General features: G+C 42.9%; 2 protein-coding genes across 12 annotated transcripts in view; one reads left to right on the forward strand and one right to left on the reverse strand.

The window, feature by feature from the left end:
* The window catches only part of KLF7 (KLF transcription factor 7), a 459,558-nt gene extending 443,376 nt beyond the window's left edge, over positions 1-16,182 (reverse strand). For 2 of the 4 annotated variants that reach the window (XM_063695140.1, XM_063695135.1), the window contains exons 1-3: positions 15,788-16,169; positions 14,871-14,967; positions 3,933-4,011 (exon numbers count right to left, since the gene is read on the reverse strand). The gene's annotated coding sequence lies outside the window, so the exon portion shown is untranslated. Of the gene's footprint in view, positions 1-3,932; positions 4,012-14,870; positions 14,968-15,787 lie in introns of all 4 variants that reach the window. The other 2 variants (XM_063695139.1, XM_063695138.1) reach the window with 2 other exon arrangements.
* Positions 2,285-19,224, forward strand: part of CREB1 (cAMP responsive element binding protein 1) — an 87,882-nt gene continuing 70,942 nt past the window's right edge. For 2 of the 8 annotated variants that reach the window (XR_008677447.2, XM_055379493.2), the window contains exon 1: positions 16,342-16,486. The gene's annotated coding sequence lies outside the window, so the exon portion shown is untranslated. Of the gene's footprint in view, positions 2,304-16,061; positions 16,487-19,224 lie in introns of those variants that run through there. The other 6 variants (XM_063695133.1, XM_031008596.3, XM_055379490.2 and 3 more) reach the window with 6 other exon arrangements.

The raw sequence follows: 19,224 nt of genomic DNA on the forward strand, positions 1-19,224 counted from the left end.
ATGGCTTAGACAAATATCTGAATGCATAATATAATTCATAACACATGACAGGTGCTCGGCCTCTGTGTGTGTAGCAAGCTCTGACAAGGAAGGGACAACTTAGGACAAGCCCTAAGGAAAAGAAGAGAGGGCGTTTTTTAAACTCCTTTGGCTATATCACATATTGTGGATAATTCCAGTAAGCATTCCTGGGCTTCAGCAAGTTACTTAGGAGTGTTTGGTCATAACCCTTTCGCATCTTGTATCACTTAGGCCACAAGAGCATGCAGTATCTGCTTAATCTTGGACTACAGATGATAGACTAGGTTATATAAAAGTCCTGAAAATGATTCAGTTGCAGCTTCCTGGAAAATGTGCAAGAAACTCTGACACATAATGACAAAAGCATAGGCTCAAAACCACAGTTACGAAAACTATTTAGGACTGTGCCATGGAAAGATATTAGTAACACTTACAGAGTATCAGACAGTAACATATTAGACAATAACATCTGCAGACTCGGTCCATGAATTTGCACTGGGTAATTGTACTGGGGGAAGAGAGGGACAAAAAGAATGTAGTTCGTCCTGGAAGAAGCCTAGTTAAGGAGATTGTGGACTTTGATTAAGAAATTATACTGGCAAGAGCCAGGACTGTGAGCACAACAAATTCTAGCTAATTCAATTCCATTTCACTCTTTATAACTCTCATTCATAGTTTGAGAATATAGGTACTAAGGGGCCTCTAATCTTAAAAGGATCTCAGAACTGTAAATGTATCTGCTCCAACTCATGGATTACGATAGAATAGACATGTTTCCTGATCTATAAATGTAAAAACCTAATGATATGAAAATCTGCTTGTGCAGGGGAGGCATAGGCATATGTGCCTTCCTCTAAGTTCTGTTAGCAAGAAGATATTCCTGGAAGAAAAACAAACATGTACAATAAATCATTGTCATTTTTGACAGGACTTTTTAAAAAAGTATGTCAAATAGTTAAGAATTTAGTTAATAGGAAGAGATTCCTTGCTAAGAAAAGTTTACACAGAAAAATAACACTAGCAATCATGACATTGAATTTTTTAAGGGTTCGTATTCTCATTTGCTGCCCAGGGATGTACACAGATTAAAATATTTATTCTCAGTTCTGGAGACCTATGATACAGCATGGTGACTATAGTTAAGAATAATGTATTATGTACTTGAAAATTGCTAAGAGAGTAGATCTTAAATGTTCTCACCACAAAAAAGAATAAGTATATGAGGTGATAGATATGTTAATTAGCTTGATTTAATCATTACATAATGTTTACATATATTAAAACATCACATTGTATGTACTATAAATACATACAATTTTTTTTAGTTATTTTTTTTGTCTTTTTAGAGACAAAGCCTGGATCTATCACTCAGGCTGGAGTACAGTGGCATGACCATAGCTCACGGCAGCCTCCAACTCCTGGGCTCAAGTGATCCTTCCACCTCAGCCTCCTGAGTAGTTGGGACTATAGGCACATGCCACCATGCCTAGTTAAAGTAATTTTATTTTTTGTAGCGACAGGGTCTCATTATGTTGCCCAGGCTGGTCTCGAGCTCCTGGGCTCAAGTGATCCTCCTGCTTCAAGCTCCCAAAGTGCTGGGATTACAGGCATGAGCCACCATGCCCTGACACATACACAATTTTTATTTGTCAACTATACTTTAATAAATTTGGGGGGAAATCCTGAAAAGAGACGTAATTCTTCACAGCCTCATTGTCAAAGGAAACAAACTTAAAGTTGCAAATAAACAAACGAAAACAACAACAACAAAAAAAGATTCATTCTCCCCTTCCCCATCATATGTACACACACAGACAAGAAACCTGTTTCTAAATCGTCGCAGAAGTCGGGAGGGTGGAGAGAGAATAAAAGTCTTGCTGGGAGGAACTTTTGAAAATAGACCCAGCCCTTCTTTGGATGTTATTAATGTAAATGTGTTGTGTGTGTGTGTGTTTGATTCGGGGGGGGGGGGGGGTTGGGAAGACAACCACTGATTAAGCATCTGAACACACAAGTCAGATACTCTGATAAGGTTAGTTTTAGAAACACTGTAACTCCTAACCACGTTATGACAACCTTTTACTATGCAGAGATGGGACGCTCCTTGGGCATGAACCACTGTATCCTGTAACTGAGTTTAGGTAGTAATGATTCCTGTTAGGGCATGAGTCTTCTGTGTTCTGTTTTCCAGTATTACCAAGACAACACTCATGACTGAACCACAACTAACAGAGAACAGAAGCGCTTTATCAAGATGCACGTGAACTTCAGCTTCAGGATGGGTAGAATTACTGACATCTTTTTTACTTATATATTGAAAGAAATGTCACTATTCTTAACAAGAACTGTTTGCTTGTGCTCCTAAAAATACATCCTATGATAAATTTATTTTACTTTATCCCAGTAAAGCATCAGTTTTTAAGCCCCAAAAGACATTTGCTGTGGACATTTTCTTTGCTTTCTTTTTGCATCAGGTAGCATGGGCATAAAGTCTGAAGGGAAAGAAGCAAGAACCCAATGAATCAGTTAAAAAGGCATGAGAATCCCTATCATTTTGCATTATTACTACGAATGCTTTAGATATTTGACTATTAACACTCACTGGTATGAAAGTAGTACAGTCAAAAATGCAGAATTTGGACAGAAGTACAAAAAAGTGATCTTGTTCTCACAAAGTTAAGTGTCTCCACCTTCTCAGGGTTGCTAATGCTGTTTTCCCATGGCCTGTTGGAAAATATCACTATTTTCTTCGGGTTCTTTCCAGGTGCTTTATTGAGAGGGCAAGATGGAGGAAGAGAAGGCTGTTGTGAATCACTTAATTATGGAAAGACAGGGAGTGCTGACTTCAATATGCTTCTGTTTCTTCTACATAAACTCATAATCATGGAGGAGGAAGGATGGTCAGAAAATGTAGCATTAGTGATTTGCTGATTGTTCTAGCATAACAATTCTCAAATATTTTTATCCTATCATCTTACCTTTGTACCTTAAACCAGTGTTTCTAAACTGTGTAAAGATGGACCAATTTTTTAAAATTTCCAATCCATTGCAGACCAATGCCTTTGTAAAATACAGTAAAAATGAATTACTAGAAAAGCAAAATGTTTAAAGCCAAGAATACAAAATATAAGCTCAAAAAGTTTACATTATTGATTTCAATAGACATAAAATATTCTGTCAAATTACTATTCAAGTTTATAAATGCTTACTCTCAATGCCTGCACTTATCTTGCTGCAGACAGTAACAAACTATCCCTAACTATAGTTTGACAATTAGTCACACATATATACACAAACACAGAACATATACACAGCACAGATGCACACACACACTGACATACCAGAGAAAGTAAATTTCTATCCACTTAAAAAATAGCTTAAACGTATATTATTACATTGCATAGTTTTTAAAAACACTTCATACAAAAAAAGCTGATGAGAAAACAGCAGTCTCCTACCCCATCTCTCTCTATCTTCTAGTGCCCACCCAGAGAGGCAGCTATCTAATAACTAAACCTGTCAGAAAAGCAACAGATGTCACCCACCCACCTTCCAACCTGACCTTCCTCTTGGGGCTCTCTTACCTATCCTTCTCAATCCCAAGTTGTTGCTTCTGAGACTGTTGCACACATACTGTCCTGAGCATTCTTTCTGCTCCCTTCTATAAGAAGGTTCCTTTTGAAATAGGTTGTATTACTGTTCAAAATATTTGCTATTCCTGCATTGGGGTGGATTCTACTTCTTCATCCCATTGATATGAGTCTTGGCCATGATTTGTGATGTCAGCCTTATAGACATGCTGTAATAGAAGGATTTCAGATCCTTGCCCTGTTAAACTCAGAAGTGACCAGGTGATTTGGATTAGCCAGTGATACATCAATTCCAGGTGAAAGCTTAAAAGGCAGACTTACCATCGCTGTCTTCTCCCTCTGTCATAAGACTAGCAATGTCCCAGATAGAGCATGCTCCATTATCCTGCATCCCATAAACCTATGATGTAAAACATGGAGAGTTTGGTGTTATTTGTTATTGCATCATAGCCTAAGCTGACAGATATATCCTTGTTCCTGGCTCTTCTTTTTTGGATTACTACCTCATTTGGTATTCTAGTAGCTTCCTGAGAAAGTATTCATAACAGGCAAAGACCTAGTAGTCTGAAAACAACAGAATACTGGATTTGGTATAATTTTCTCTCAGAATTAGAAAGCATTGATGTTATTTTCTAGCTTCAATGATGCTGTTGAGAAGTCCAAGGCCAATCTCACTCCTAATCCTTTGTATATAACCCTTAATCTCCACCTACAAGGTTGTATGTGTTTTTAAAAAAATAACTGTTATTCCAAAATGTCATGGTCACAGGTCCTTTTCAAGAGATTTAAATACCTCTTTCAATCTTAATGTTCATGTGTTTCTAATCTAGGAAAATATCTCCTATCATTTTTCTCTTTAAGATCATCTTTTAGTCCTTTTTTTAAAAAAATAATTTAGCCTTTTCAAAGTTATATATGTTCATAGTTTGAAGAGTCAAAAGCCCTCTCACTGAATATTTACCCTTCCCCAAAGACAGCCACTGTAACTGTAAATGCTTTTAGCTGATTCTTTGGAATTGACTACCATATCTCTAAATAAAATGTTTTAATTGTGGCAATGTGATATTTCTGCTTTAGACATTATTTATTGACTTCATTATGGAAATAATAGGTCTCCTCCCTCTCTGCATGCCCACCACATACATTCACCTTTCACCGTGTATCATTATTTTAGTTAGATTAATAATTAGTATTTCTATTATTAGAACCTTGTATTTTAGTCAGATTTGAGCCAAATATAAACTATGATTACTTTTCTTCTCCTACCCAACTCTTTGTTTTCCCTGGAGTTAATAAGTGTATTGTTCTTTTCATTAGTTTTCTAAGAAGATATCACTAATTTAGAACTATCTACTACTTGTTCATATCTCATCTCAATACATTCAAACACATCAGATTTTCTGTTTGTTTGGTCAGTTGGTTAGATGGTTTGCTGACTTATCTCTTTCATGCTGAACACTTTCTTTAAACGTATGCTAATCCCTGATTTTCCAGTCATATTTAAGAACGCACTAAGATGATGAAGGAAAGCTCTGTGTGCATAACAGAACTTGGATATATTTTAGTGAGCAATTTTTTAGCAGCCTATATATCTTTTAAATGTTTAGCTAAAATGTTCTGTAGGCCCCCCTTTGTACTTTTTTCCTAGCTTCTGCAAATGGAATGAAAAAGTACAGCCTCCAATTCCTTCTGCAGGCACTTAGGTATCAGCTCCCTCTACTCTGCCAAGTCATTTACCTTTCTTCCACCCACTTTTCATCTTCCAAACATATGTTGAGTTCTCTCAATTTCTATTACCTCCTTTCCTGCCCTTTTTGTCCTCAGAAGGTTATATTAATTTCTTATTGCTGCTGTAACAAATTACCACAAACTTAATGGCTTAAAACAACACAAATTTATTATCTTACAGTTATGGAGGGCTGAAGTACAAAATCAGTCTCAGTGGGCTAAAATCAAGGTGTCAGCAGGGCTGCATTCCTCCTGAAAACTCTAGGGGAGAATCTGTTTCTTTGACTTTTCTAGCTCCCAGAGGTTGTCTGCATTCCTTGGCTCATGGCCTCATCTTCCTTCTTCAAAGCCAGCAGTGGAGCAAATCCTAACTCTCCTTCCTCCCTCTTTCCCTATAAGGATATTTGTAATCACATTAGGCCCACCCAAAACCTCCAAATTAATCTCCTCATCTCAAACTCCTTCACTTAATCAAATTTGCAAAGTCCCTTTTGCCATGAGAGAAAACATATTCATAGGTTCCAAGAATCAGGACATGGACATCTTGGGGGAGAGAGCATTGTTCTACATAAGGTTTTATACTTTGATTTTTCTCTTTTTTTTTTTTTTTTTTTTTTTTTTTTTTTGAGACAGAGCCTTGCTCTGTCAACAACCAGGCTGGAGTGCAGTGGCACAATCTCAGCTCACTGTAACCTCCGCCTCCTAGGTTCAAGCGATTCTCCTGCCTCAGCCTCACAAGTAGCTGCGATTACAGGCATGTACCACCACATCTGGCTAATTTTTGTATTTTTAGTAGAGATGGGGTTTCAGCATGTTGCCCAGACTGATCTTGAACTCCTGACCTCAGGTGATCCACCCACCTTGGCCTCCCAAAGTGCTGGGATTACAGGTGTTAGCCACTGCGCTGGCCGGTTTTATACTTTTCTTATTCCTTACTGTGGGGTATCAGGAAAGAGAAGAGTAAAAAGCATTGTTCAATCATCTTGTTTAATCAGGAACCCAAATAGTATGTGCCCTGCGTTCCAATCTTTGAGACTCTTCTCACATCTACTTCTGATATAGATATAATAACAGCACAGAAATAATCAAATCTCACTAAAGTCCTCAATCCACATATGAAACTAGAACAGGGCCAGGCATGGTGGCTCAAGCCTGTAATCCCAGCACTTTGGAAGGCCGAGGCAGGCAGATCACCTGAGGTCAGGAGTTCAAGACCAGCCTGGCCAACATGGCAAAACCTCATCTCTATTAAAAATGCAAAAATTAGCTAGGTGTGGTGGTGCATGCCTATAGTCCCAGCTACTCTGGAGGCTGAGGCAGGAGAATTATTTGAACCTGGGACGTAGAGGTTACAGTGAGCAAAGATCACGCTACAGCACTCCAGCCTGGGCAACAGCGAGACTCCATCTCAAAAAAAAAAAAAAAAAAAAAAAAAACGAAAAAAGAAAAAAAGAAAAGAAAAGAAGCTAGAACAGGCCTCAGAAATGTTTTCATAAACTCTGTCACTGTTTTGGAAAGCAGGCAGAATAGGAATGGGAAGAAAATAAAAGTAGAAAAAAGAAAAAAAATGAGAGGGGGGAAAGTTTTTTTTAAAGGAAACGCATATGACAAGATTATGAAATGTGTAGGTTACTTAGTAATCTGGTGCTACCTGTGGACTAGTAGAGAAGAATCAATAGGATTCTTGGGAATAGGAAGGCAACATCATATATGAACAAAAAAGCTAAAGTTAGAATTGGAAGTTCTAAATTCAGACCCCAATTCTCAAACTTACAAGTTTGATCTTGTGGAAGTCAGTTAGGTAACTTGGTTCTATAGCTGAGGAACCTGAAACCCAGAGAAGTTATCTGAATTTAAATTAGCACATATATGTAAAAGACCCTAGGAAAACATCCATCACACAGCAGTTGAATGTCAGCTGTATCTGAAGCAGACAGTGGCACTAATTGAAAACTTAGCATTTTGGCACTGGCAGTGATACCATAACACGAAAACCCAACAGCTAGAAGGAAGATTAAAAGAAAATCATCTCTTCCATTTCTAAAAAGGTAGGCTAGCCTAGCCACAAGAAAATTCACCTTAATACCTGGATATAATTGCAGATAGGCTATAGAAATATCACTTAAATTCATTCAGATTTTTTTTTTACCAAGTCTGGATGGAACATTCAAAAAAATTTTATCAAACTCCTCCAACATGCCAAACACCATGATAGGTATTAAGGGTACAGCAATGAATAAGACAGACACAATCTCTGTCTTCACAGATATTAGTCCAGCAGGGAAATAGACAATTCACCAAACAATGACAATTATGATAGGTGCTTTGATGGAAATAAAAACGTAGAGTTCAGGGACCTAAACCAGACTAGGGTGTTGGTGTTGGGGAGTTATGTGTGGCTCTCAACAGTCAATGACACACCCTTAAGAGCTCAGCTAAAGAGCAGGAGCTAGTGAAGCAAAGATACAGGGGAAGGGTTTGGCAGAGTGTTTCGAGGAGCCCACTCCTTTGACTAGAAAGAGTGACAAAGTACCTTGGAGGCCAGTCAGCCTAAATCTTGTATTATGCATGAAACAGCAACAGGGTTGATGCCAGAAGAAAGTGCTTGGTTACGAAGGTGCTTTTAGAATGGCAGAATTACCGTGATGGAGTCATAGTTATTTTGCTTTCTTTTCAAGGTAAAGTTCTTCTCCCCTTTTCATTCTGTAAGCAGGCAGTGGAACACAATGGTTAAGAGTTCAGGCTCTAAAGCCTGTCAGAATGTGCCTGGGTTCACATTCTGACTCTGACACTCACTGGCTCACTGGCTCTAAGACCACAGACACGTTTCTTCTCTGGTTTCAGTTTACTCATCTGTAAAATGTTCCTAATATTAATATTTTCCTCACTGGGTTGTTGTGAGGATTAAATTAGGTAATATATCAAAAGGTGTTTAGAACAGTGCCAGCACAAAGCAAGCACTCAATACATCTTTTTTTTTTTTTTTTTTTTTTACCTGAGACAGAGTCTCACTCTGTCGCCCAGGCTGGAGTGCAAGTGATATGATCTCGGCTCAGAGCAACCTTCGCCTCCCGGGTGAAGCGATCCTCCTGCCTCAGCCTTCCAAGTAGCTGGGGACTGCAAGCACGTGCCACCATGCCCAGCTAATTTTTGTATTTTCAGTAGAGACGGGGTTTCACCATGTTGGCCAGACTGGTCTCAAACTCTTGACCTCATGATCTGGCAGCCTCAGCCTCCCAAAGTGCTGAGATTACAGGCTTGAGCCACCATAACCAGCCAATAAATCTTTGCTTGTTACTGTTACTGGTTTTAGTGCCAGCCACTGGACTTTTTGCAATTTCTAAGATTGTAAGAGACCACCTGACATGTTTACATGGTATTGCTTTCAGTTGCAGAGAAGATGGAGCATGCAGCAGCACTAGTATCCTACCATTTGGCCCTTGAAATGCTAATTACAAGCTACCAGAATCTTGCTTATCAGTTCTCCAGTTCCGACTCTGTGACATGGGAAGACCAGAAAGCTTCAAAGAGGTCTTCGTCTCTTTAAGGTTATAAGGAACCCAGACAGAAATGGCAGAGTGTAGCCACATAGAAATTGGGCACCACAAGAAGCTGTTAGCTTGGTGGAGCCACCATGATTCAGGCTGCAATACAGAAGCTCAATATTTATAGATGCACCTACAGGTGATCAGTCTAAGAAAGACCTGCTTATGCTAATCCAGGAGATTACATCCAAAATTTCAATTGCATTCATTCAACAAATATTTGAGTCCCAGCTGTGTACCAGGCACTCTTCTAGATGTTAAGGATACAGCAGTGAAAAAAAAAGGGACAAAAGTCCCTGCCCTAGAGGAGGCAGACAATAAACACAATAAATAAGTTAATATATAGCACAGAGAAAGTGATATGTGCAGTGGAGAAAAATAAGTAGTAAAGGAAAATAGGGAGAGCAAAAGAGCAAAGAGATGGTTGTTTGGTGATCAATTTCCACCAGAGTAGTAAGGAAAGGCCTCACAGAAACAGGAGCATTTGAGCAAAGACGTGAGGAGTCAAGGAAGACATGGATATCTGGGAGAAGCATTCAGAGCAGAGGAAATAGCAAGGGCAAAGTCTCTTGGGAGAAAGTGTGTTCAAAGTGTTTGAGAAACAGCAAGGAGGCCGCCAATGTGACTGAACAGAGAATGGAGGGGAATAACAGAAGGAATTAAGACCAGAGAGGTAAGGGGGTGTGCAGGGACTAATTGTAAAAATAAGTGCTTTTACTTTGAGTGAGATAGGAAGCTTTTAGAAAGTTTTGAACAGTCTTAATATGGTCTGCTCTATATTTTAAAGGTATCACTCTGGCAGCTGTGTTGAGAATAGAATGAATGTTAAGGGTAGCTAATACAAAATTCTAGTCAATGATGACAGTAGTTTGGACCAAGCTGCTATCAGTGGAGTTGGGGAGAGTGGTCATATATTTTGAAGAGACAGCAATAGGCTTTGATGACAAACTAAATGTGGGATATAAAAGAGTTGCTGAGTTGGCCTCAGCAATCAAATGATGGAGTTGCCAATAACTGAGATAAAGAAGGTTGTAGGTAGAGAAAGTTTTTGAGGGGAAGGGGTATGCTGAGTTTTGTTTTGGATATGATCAAATGAAGAGGTCTATTAAATATACAAGTAAAGATGCTGAGGTACTTGGAATACAAGTTTGGATTTAAGACTTGGGAGTTGTAAGCATATTTACATTTAAAGACAGAAGACTGAATGAGAGCACTATAGCAAAGCGGGTAGGAACAGAAGAAAAAAATTCCAAGGCAGAGGCCTGGGACACTCCAATATTAAGAGGTCATTAGCAGGAGTTTGAGAACAGTGACCAGTAGTGTAGGACTAAAACCAGGAGACTGAAGTATCCTATAAACTAAGTGGAGAAAGTGTTACAGGGAGGAGGGAGTAATCAACTATGGCAAATGCTGATAGGTCAAGGATAGAGACAAGAGAACCGGCTATTGGATTAACTAACAAAATAACAAAGTAATTGGAGAGTAATTTCAGTGGAATGCTGGGGGCAAGAGGTAGTTAAAATAGTTTTAATAGAAAACAGGAGAAAAGGAATTGGGGCAGTGAATATAGAACTCTTTCAAGGATTTTATAGTAAAGGAGAACAAAAAAAAATGGGACAGTAGCTGGAAGGGGAAGTAAAAGCTTTTTGTTTTGTTTTTCTGGTTTTTAAAATCAATTTTAAGATACAATACATTAATTTGCATGGGGGAAATGTAACTGGTAAACAGACCAGAAATAGTTGTGAAGAGATTAGTGCTTTCTTTTCTATCTGGAAAGTCAAATTAAAATTACAGCTGGGTGTGGTAAGCTCATGCCTGTAATCATAGCACTTTGGGAGGCTGAGCTGGGAGGACTGCTTGAGCCCAGGAGTTTGAGACGAGCCTAAGCAACACAGGGAGACCCGTCTCTACAAAAAATAAATTTAAAAATATTAGCTGGACATGATGGTGTGTGCCTGTCATCCCAGCTACTCAGGAGGCTGAGGTGGGAGGATTGCTTCAGCCAGGAGATAGAGGCTGCAGTGAGCCATGATCGCACCAGTGCACTCCAGCCTGAGCAACAGAGTGAGATCTTGTCTCAAAAATACTAAACAAATAAATAATAAATAATAAAATAAAACCACAGGATTACTTAGTGAGCATTGATAACAGCTCCTTTCACATTGATTTCAACTGTGAAGAGTCTCAGCATCCCCATCTTCTCAGCAGGGGAAGAATTTCTGAGTAGATCTGATGCTTGAATCAGCAGGGTAGAGCACACTCCCTTGGCCAGCGCTGGATAAACTGTTACCATTCATTCACTCTTTCATTCAACAGACACTGCTGAGCACCTACTATTACAGGACAGTTACTAGGATACAAGTTCAACAAAACACAACTTTGCCTTTAGAGAGTTCATGGTTCAATAAAGAATATATGTAAGTATACATGAAATGAATAAGTATAGTTATAAGAGTTAAGAGTGGTATATGTATATAAAAGAGACAAAAACTAAGTGGTTATCTATTCAGTAATGGGGACATTTGGGTCATTCACATTTTTTTAGCCATTATAAATAGAGGGATACTGAGGATTTCAATTAATTCCTCACCCAGAAGTATTTATTTATTGCTATCTATTATATAAAGACTATAGGAAATCTTACCAAATAAGAAAGAAACCCATAATATATCTCCCTCCTTGCTTTAAGGCACTAATCCCATTCACAAGGGGTTTACCTCCCAAGTAGAGAAGTTGAAAATGTTAGGACATTTGAGAGGAAAGACAATCTGTTTTGTTCACAACTTCCCCAGTCTCTAGAAGAATGCCTGGCACAAAGGAGGTGCTCCACAGATATTTTTAGAATAAATGAAATAGGTCACAATGGTCTTGGGGTTAGGTAGGAAAGCAAATCACAGGAGGTGATGAACTAGGGCAGGCAGGGTTCATGGAACTTGAGCTCACAGTGAGGGTGAAAATTATATTCGACAGCAGAAATGAGCAAAAAAAAACAGGAAGAGGAAGTTGTGATTATAGAAAAGCTCTCAAATACTACTTCCTCTTTGAAGCCTTTTATAATCATCTTATGGGACCTTCCCCCTATTCTGGACCTCTTTCAAGATACTTTTCTTATACTCTATCAAGTTATATCCATGTGCGCTCCTCTTTCATCTCCCTGATATTGACCACATTTTGCAATTGGAAAACTGAGTCAAAAATGGGGGATCACCTGTAGTCCCAGCTACTCAGGAGGCTGAGGGCAAGAGAGTCGCTTGGGCCCAGGAGTGTGGGGCTGTCACATGCGATGACCGCTCCTGTGTACAGCCACTGCACTTCAGCCTGAGCAACACAGCGAGAGACTGATCCTGGAAAAAATTTCTTTTAAAATGCAGGTGGCTTCCAAATCCCAGAGACAAAACTTGGACGCTGAAAGTAGAAATGTCAGATAGTGAGATTGAAAATGCTAGAGTATATCCGAAGAGAGAATATCCAAGAGAGAAATGTCAAAGTAGAGAGGTTGAAAATCTAGAGTATACCCAAAATGTTAGTAGTAAAATAACTTGCATTGGAATGAATGGATGATTGAATAAATGAATGAACAAAGTTAGGTGGGAACGGAGGTCATTTGAGCAGAAGTCAAGAAGAATACATGTTTTAATAATTGTTTGAGGCCCACTGGTCTGACAGTAAGGGCCCAAATGAATAGGGAAAGCTAGCCTCCAGTTAAAGACACCTAGGAAGTTAGCAAAATAATCAATGATAATAGAGTCTAAATGAAGGTTAGTGTATATAAAAAGGAAAAATGAATATGAGGACATTTTTAAATAAAAACTCACCATATTTGGTGGGTGATAATTATAGGTTATGAGTAAATAATTCCAAAGTTTTTTGATATCATGTATAGAGCCACGGTAAGAAGAGCAGGAAGATGAACTCAATTTTGAAAACGTATTTGACACAAGGATAAGCTATCCAAGTAAAAGCTAGTAATAGGCAACATTTTTCCTAACATTGTTCCAAGTATACTTCACATGTATGATGTCACGTAATCATTACAATAACACTATGAGGTGCTATTATCATCTTTATTTTACAGATGGGAAAACTGAGGCACAAGAGTGAACAATTTGCCCAAAGTCATTAGCTAATAAGTGGCTGAGCCAGTGCAATGAATTCACCCCCACCCCCGTCTCCTGCAAATTCGTATTTTTGAAATCTTCACCCTCAATGTCATGGTGTTAGGAGATGAGGCCTTTGGGAGGTAAACCCCTTGTGAATGGGATTAGTGCCTTATAAAAGGAACCCGAGAGCTCTTGCTCTCTTTCTGCATTGTGAGGTAAAGGGAAAAAACAGCCGTCTACAACCCTGAAGAGGGCCTTCACCAGAACCTGACCATGTTGGCAGCCTGATTTCAGACATCCAGCCTCCAGAGCTATGAGAAATACATTTCTGTTGTTTATAAGCCACCAGTCTATATGGTACTTTACTACGGCAACCTGAACTCACTGAGAGCCAGGATTTGAACTCAAATGTTGAGAAAACTTTGCCCGGGACCACTCAGAAATTCACTATTTATTCAATAAATACCTAACAAGTACCACTATATTCTAGACATTGTGCTGTTGCTAGGGAGAGGAAAAGCTGGTAGTGAACAAGACAGACGTGGTCCTTACCTGCACAATTACATGGACACTAAACAAATAATGAGAAGTAGGAATTGGAAAAGAAAGTGATAAGTTACAGTTAGGTAGGAGGAATGGGTGACAGAAAAGAATTCCAGGGGAAGGGAAGGGCATGCGTAAATGCCCTGAAGTGAGAGCCTACAGTAGGAAATAAAAAGAGGAGAGCCTGGAAAAAATTAAAATACTATGGCAGGAGTGCAGGCAGCTAGGGGGACAGATGGAGAGGCTGGAGAGAAAGACAAGTACAGATAATGGAGCTTAGACAATGTGTGGTAAGCAAAGGGAGGCCACTGGAGGAATTTAAGCAGGTCAATGATCAGATTTATATTTAAAAAATTACTCGGGCAGCAGTATGGCAAATGTATTGGAATGAGGCAAGAGCAGTTTTGGAGGACCTGAATGGGTTACTGTGGGACTTCAAGCAAGAGGCAACAGTGGTTTAGACTAGAATGGGAACGAAAAAATGGTCATGGGAACAGAGAGGTCACAAATCCAATTTTCCAGGGAGCAGACAGATGTAGGTGATTCTGCTGTGTGTTGGAGGTGTGCTAGGTTTCTGGCATGAACTGGGTAGATGTTAAGATACCCTTTACTGAACCAGGGACTATGGGAGGAGCGTTTTGAAGGAATTATGATATACAGGTTGAGTTTGAAATGCCCTAAGTCATCCAAATGAAAGTGTACCAAAGGCAGTATGTTGGGAACTATGAATGTAGGATTCCAGAGCAAGATCTAGGCTTGAGTTATGGATTGAAGGGTCTTTGACAGAGGGTATTTGATGCTGCTGGGAGGGCATAAGACCACCTAGGAAAGTGTATGGGGAGACTCAGTAAGAGGGCCAGGGTTCAGCTCAGCATGATTCCAATGTGTAAGAGGTAGATCAAGGAGGAGCTGGTTGTTAAAGAGCAAACTCAGGTAGGGAGGAAACCTGGGACATAAGACCAGAGGGAAGAGGGTATTTGGAAGCAAGTGTGGTCAATCGTGTCAAATACTAGGATGAGGGCTTGTAAAATGAGGACTGAAAATGATCCGCTGCATTTACAGTCATGAAGCTTGTCTGTGGACAATTCAGAGCCACTTCAGGTGAGCGGTGGGGACACTGGAGAGGGCTGGGAGGTGGGACATGAAAGACTGTCCATGGGGTAAGAGACAGCTGGAGTTGTTGGAGAGCAATTTAGGGAGAAGAGAAATCTTTTTAAAGAATTTAAAGACTTAAGCATGTTTAAATACTAGTAAGAAAGAGCCGGTAGAGAAGGAAAGGTTGAGAGTAACAGAAGGAAAGGAGACTCGTTAAGGGCAAAGTCCATAAGAAAACAGTAGGGTACCTGGAGTACCAGGAAGGACAATTCTTTCTTTACAAGAGAAGTGAGTCATGGGCGAAGTCCAGAATCGAACCCTCTCTGCTTCCTAAAGACACGTCTCCTTTAAAGGACAGAAAAAGAATGATTAAGACTTGAGGCCGGGCGCGGTGGCTCATACGTGTAACCCCACCACTTTAGGAGGCCGAGCCGGGTGGATTACCTGAGGTCAGGAGTTCCATACCAGCCTGGCCAACATGGTGAAACCCCGTCTCTACTAAAAACACAAAAATTAGCCAGGTGTGGTGGCAGGTGCCTGTAATCCCAGCTACTTGGGAGGCTGAGGCAGGAGAATCGCTCGAAACCGGGAGGCGGAGGTTGCAGTGAGCCGAGATCGTGCCACTGCACTCCAGCCTGGGCGACAAGCGCTAGACTCCGTCTCATCAAAAAAAAAAAAAAAAAAAAAGACTTGAAACCCCAAGGAGAGGGCTGCAGAGTTCACTACCAAGGAGAATGGGGACCTAGTGGTGCCGTCCTGAGAGACCTCTGAAAGAACAGTTCAGTAGTTTCCAGCCACGGAAGTCCCCCTGCTGGGTTTAGGGTGCAGTGGGTGCGAATCCCTGCTGTAGAAAACAGGCTGAGGAAAGAAAGCGACACAGGATGTTGTCTAGAGAAAGGCGGGCAGGTAGGATGGGGCATATTTCCAGGGGTCCGGGCAGGTTGTGTGGCTTAGAGGCCTCCGAGGGACGTCGACGTCAGCCATGGTCCGGGCAGAGCCCCGCGAGGTGCCACAGTATCGGGGCCAGCGCCCCCCGGAAAAGCATGCTCCGCTGGCGGCCGCCAGGTTTCTCCGCGGAGTCTCGGAAAGGAAAACCCGTCCCCACGGGGGTCCCACGACGCCCCCGGGCCCCAGGCCCCGGGACGTTGGCAGAGGCGCAGCAGACCTTCTTCCCCAGCCCGCACGTCTCCAGCGGTCCGGCCGCGTCCCAGCCCGAGCTGCCCGTCCCCCGTCTCTCAGCGGCGTCGGAACGTTCCCGGGGCTGGCGGCGGTCAAGAGCAGAGCCAGGGCAGCCGCAGCCGCCTTCTAGCCCGCCGCTCACCGCCGCAGGGGCAGGCCTGCGCGGGGGTTTCCACCAAGTCGCCGACAGCCCTCGGGAATTCCCCCACTGGGCCACACACAAACCCCGCTTCCTCCTTCAAATTTCCGCTGCCGGCTTTATCGATGCGAAAGCCGCGGTGGAGTTTAGACCACTCCTCCCGGCGCCGGGCTCAGCCCGCCTTCCCCTTCCCTCTCCCGGCGGAACCCCTTCTCGTCGCCCGAAGAAACCCGAAGGTCTTCGGCAAGTTCCGTCCCCAGCGCGGGGGCGGGGCCGCTCGAGCTGCTCCGGGCCTAGCTCGGCTGTTTCCGTGCGCGGCCGCTGCGCACTCGGCACTGGGCGGCGCTGGCTGGCTCCCTGGCTGCGGCTCCTCAGTCGGCGGCGGCTGCTGCTGCCTGTGGCCCGGGCGGCTGGGAGAAGCGGAGTGTTGGTGAGTGACGCGGCGGAGGTGTAGTTTGACGCGGTGTGTTACGTGGGGGAGAGAATAAAACTCCAGCGAGATCCGGGCCGTGAACGAAAGCAGTGACGGAGGAGCTTGTACCACCGGTAAGAGGAGCAGGAGGAGGAGGCAGGAGCCAGAGAGAGCCGGGGGGACGGAGGGGGGACGGGGAGGCGCCGGACACCCGCGCTTGGGGCCTTCCCCTCGCAGGAGGGGCCGCGGTAAAGATGGAGCCTCCGCCCGAGCCCCACAACATCGCCGCCGCTCGCAGCGAACAAAGAATAATGGCGGCGGACTGGAGCCAGCGGCGGCCGGGGCGGCAGCGACTCTGCCTGCAGCCAGCGGCGGCGCTCATGGCGGGGGGCGGCGGGCGGCGGGCGGCGGGCGGCGGGCGGGGTGGGAGCCGGCGGCCGGGGGTGTGTGCGGGCGGCCGGCCGCGGCGAGCTGGCGCCCGCGTTCCCGCCGCCGCCGCCGGGCCGGGCGCGGAGCCGGGAACCCGGAGCCGCCCCGGGGGAGGCCGCCCGCTCGGCCTGGCGCTGCCCCCTGCGCCGCTCGCTCGTCCGGCCCCCGCCGCCCGCCTCGCCCCCGGCCCGACCCGGCCGGGCCTCCGGGGCAGCCGCCGCCTAGGTGCCGGTGGGGGGTGGAGGAGGAAGAAGGCGACAGTTGAGGGCAGAGGAGGTGAAGGTGCCTGCTGCCTTCCCGGTGGCTTCGGTGCCTGCCATGCCCGCTTCGCAAGGGGAAGAGCTGCAACGTCTGACCTACTCTTCTCTCCACTCTTTGTGCAATAAAGTTCGAAACCCAAGGTTTCCTCTCGTGCTGTATTTTATTCATGCCCTTTCCCCCCCGCTCCTACACCGTTGAGGAAATGCTGCTTTCTGCCCTGTGTTGCTTAGTTGAGAGATGAGAGCTTGTGCTTTTGGGGGGAATTTTTGACTCCCTCAACCCTTTGCTTTTTTTTTTTTTTTTAAAGTCAGTCATGGAAATGTATGCTTTTTGGGAGAAAGGGTGCTAAGAAAAACATTTATAATAACTTTTTAAACTGTTGGGATCTTATAAAAGGGAAGCTCGTGTTTGAAAACAGTTTCGGTTTTAACCCTTTTCAATAAGGTGATCATCACTTGAGGTCTATCATTCTGAAACACTTCGTTGGAACGAGTATCAGCCGATGTACTCTTGTTTTACATCATTTCGCGGGGTGCAACCTTGCCAACCGCGTTTGGGTCATCTGGATCTCCCCTCACCCTCCGTCCCACTCCCCCTACCATATTTCCCACGAATTTCTGTGTGAACTTTAATGAGAGATTGATTTAATACTACTTCTAAAAATAGATATTAAAGTATCCATTATTTGTCTCTCATGCAGTAGGTAACCCCCGTCTTGAGATTGACAATTTAAGCCACAAGCTGTATTTTCTTCGTCTGTTGGGAAAAGAGGACAGCAGAAAAGTCATTGACACATTAAAAATTAAAAGACAGTTTTTGAAGGACGTGCGGTATGACCTATTTAAGTTTGTAATACCATCTGAAGTTATAATTCTAAGCTCAGCTGGCGTCTACCTTCTGAAGGTTTAGTAGAAGATACTTTTGATTGTTGCCTATTGAAATCTTTTACATTTATGGCTCATTTCCTGATTTAAAAGTAAAGCCCCGAACAGTTATTTTACGTGGTGCAAAAGACGAACAAGTTTGTTTTAAAAATACTTGTCTGTCACTGTATGATTGCATTGTGATTGATACGTACAAACCTCCTGGTTAAGAACAAATATTGATTGGCAGCAGATGCACTGTCTTATTTTTCTGTATTCTAGTCCCTTTTCCAAAACGTGCTTTGCTGTATTGCTTCTGTTTAAAAGACCACATTGGCAATTTGTCATGACCAAGAAAATTAAGAAGAGGCAATAAAGGGAGGTTTTCTATAAAGATTGGGGAAATGATTTTATTTCCAAACACTGAAAAAATTATAGTATTGATAATGGTAGCTTACCATTTTTCCTTTATGTTGTTCCGCAAGCCACTATCAGTAGAGTAGAATTTTTTTTCTTGTTAAGAATATAAGTCGGGCGCGGTGGCTGAGGCCTGTAATCCCAGCACTTGGGGGGTCGAGGCGGGCGGATCACTTCAGGTCAGGAGTGCAAGACCAGCCTGGCCAACATGATGAAACCCCATCTCTACTAAAAATACAAAAATTAGCCGGGTGTGGTGGCACGCGCCTGTAATCCCAGCTACTCGGGAGGCTGGGGTTGCAGTGAATTGAGATCGTGCCATGCACTTCAGCCTGGGCGACACAGCAAGACTCCGTCTCAAAGAAAAAAAAAAAGAATATATGACTCTTCATTTGTGAGATTTTTAAAAAATTGGTAACTGATGGCCGAGTGCGGTGGCTCACATCTGTAATCCCAGCACTTTGGGAAGCCGAGGCAGGCGGCTCACGAGGTCAAGAGATCGAGACCATCCTGGCTAACATGGTGAAACCCCGTCTCTACTAAAAATACAAAAATTAGCTGGGTGTCGTGGCGCGTGCTTGTAATCCCAGCTACTAGGGTAGCTGAGGCAGGAGAATCTCTTGAACCCAGGAGGTGGAGATTGCAGTGAGCCGAGATCGCGCCACTGCCCTCCAGCCTGGTGACAGCGAGACCCCATCTCAAAAAAAAAAAGTTTACTGATAAGTTCTTTCTTTAGTCTTGCCCGAGAGATATTTTAAATTGTATTTTTTATTTTAATTTTTATTTATTTGTTTTTTGGAGACGGAGTTTGGCCCTTATTGCCCAGGCTGGAGTGCAGTGGGCTGGTCTCGGCTCACTCACTGCAAGCTCCGCCTCCCGGGTTCAAGCAATTCTCCTGCCCC

Source organism: Gorilla gorilla, chromosome 11 (genome assembly GCF_029281585.2).
Source record: "Gorilla gorilla gorilla isolate KB3781 chromosome 11, NHGRI_mGorGor1-v2.1_pri, whole genome shotgun sequence".
Classification (NCBI taxonomy): Eukaryota; Metazoa; Chordata; class Mammalia; order Primates; family Hominidae; genus Gorilla; species Gorilla gorilla.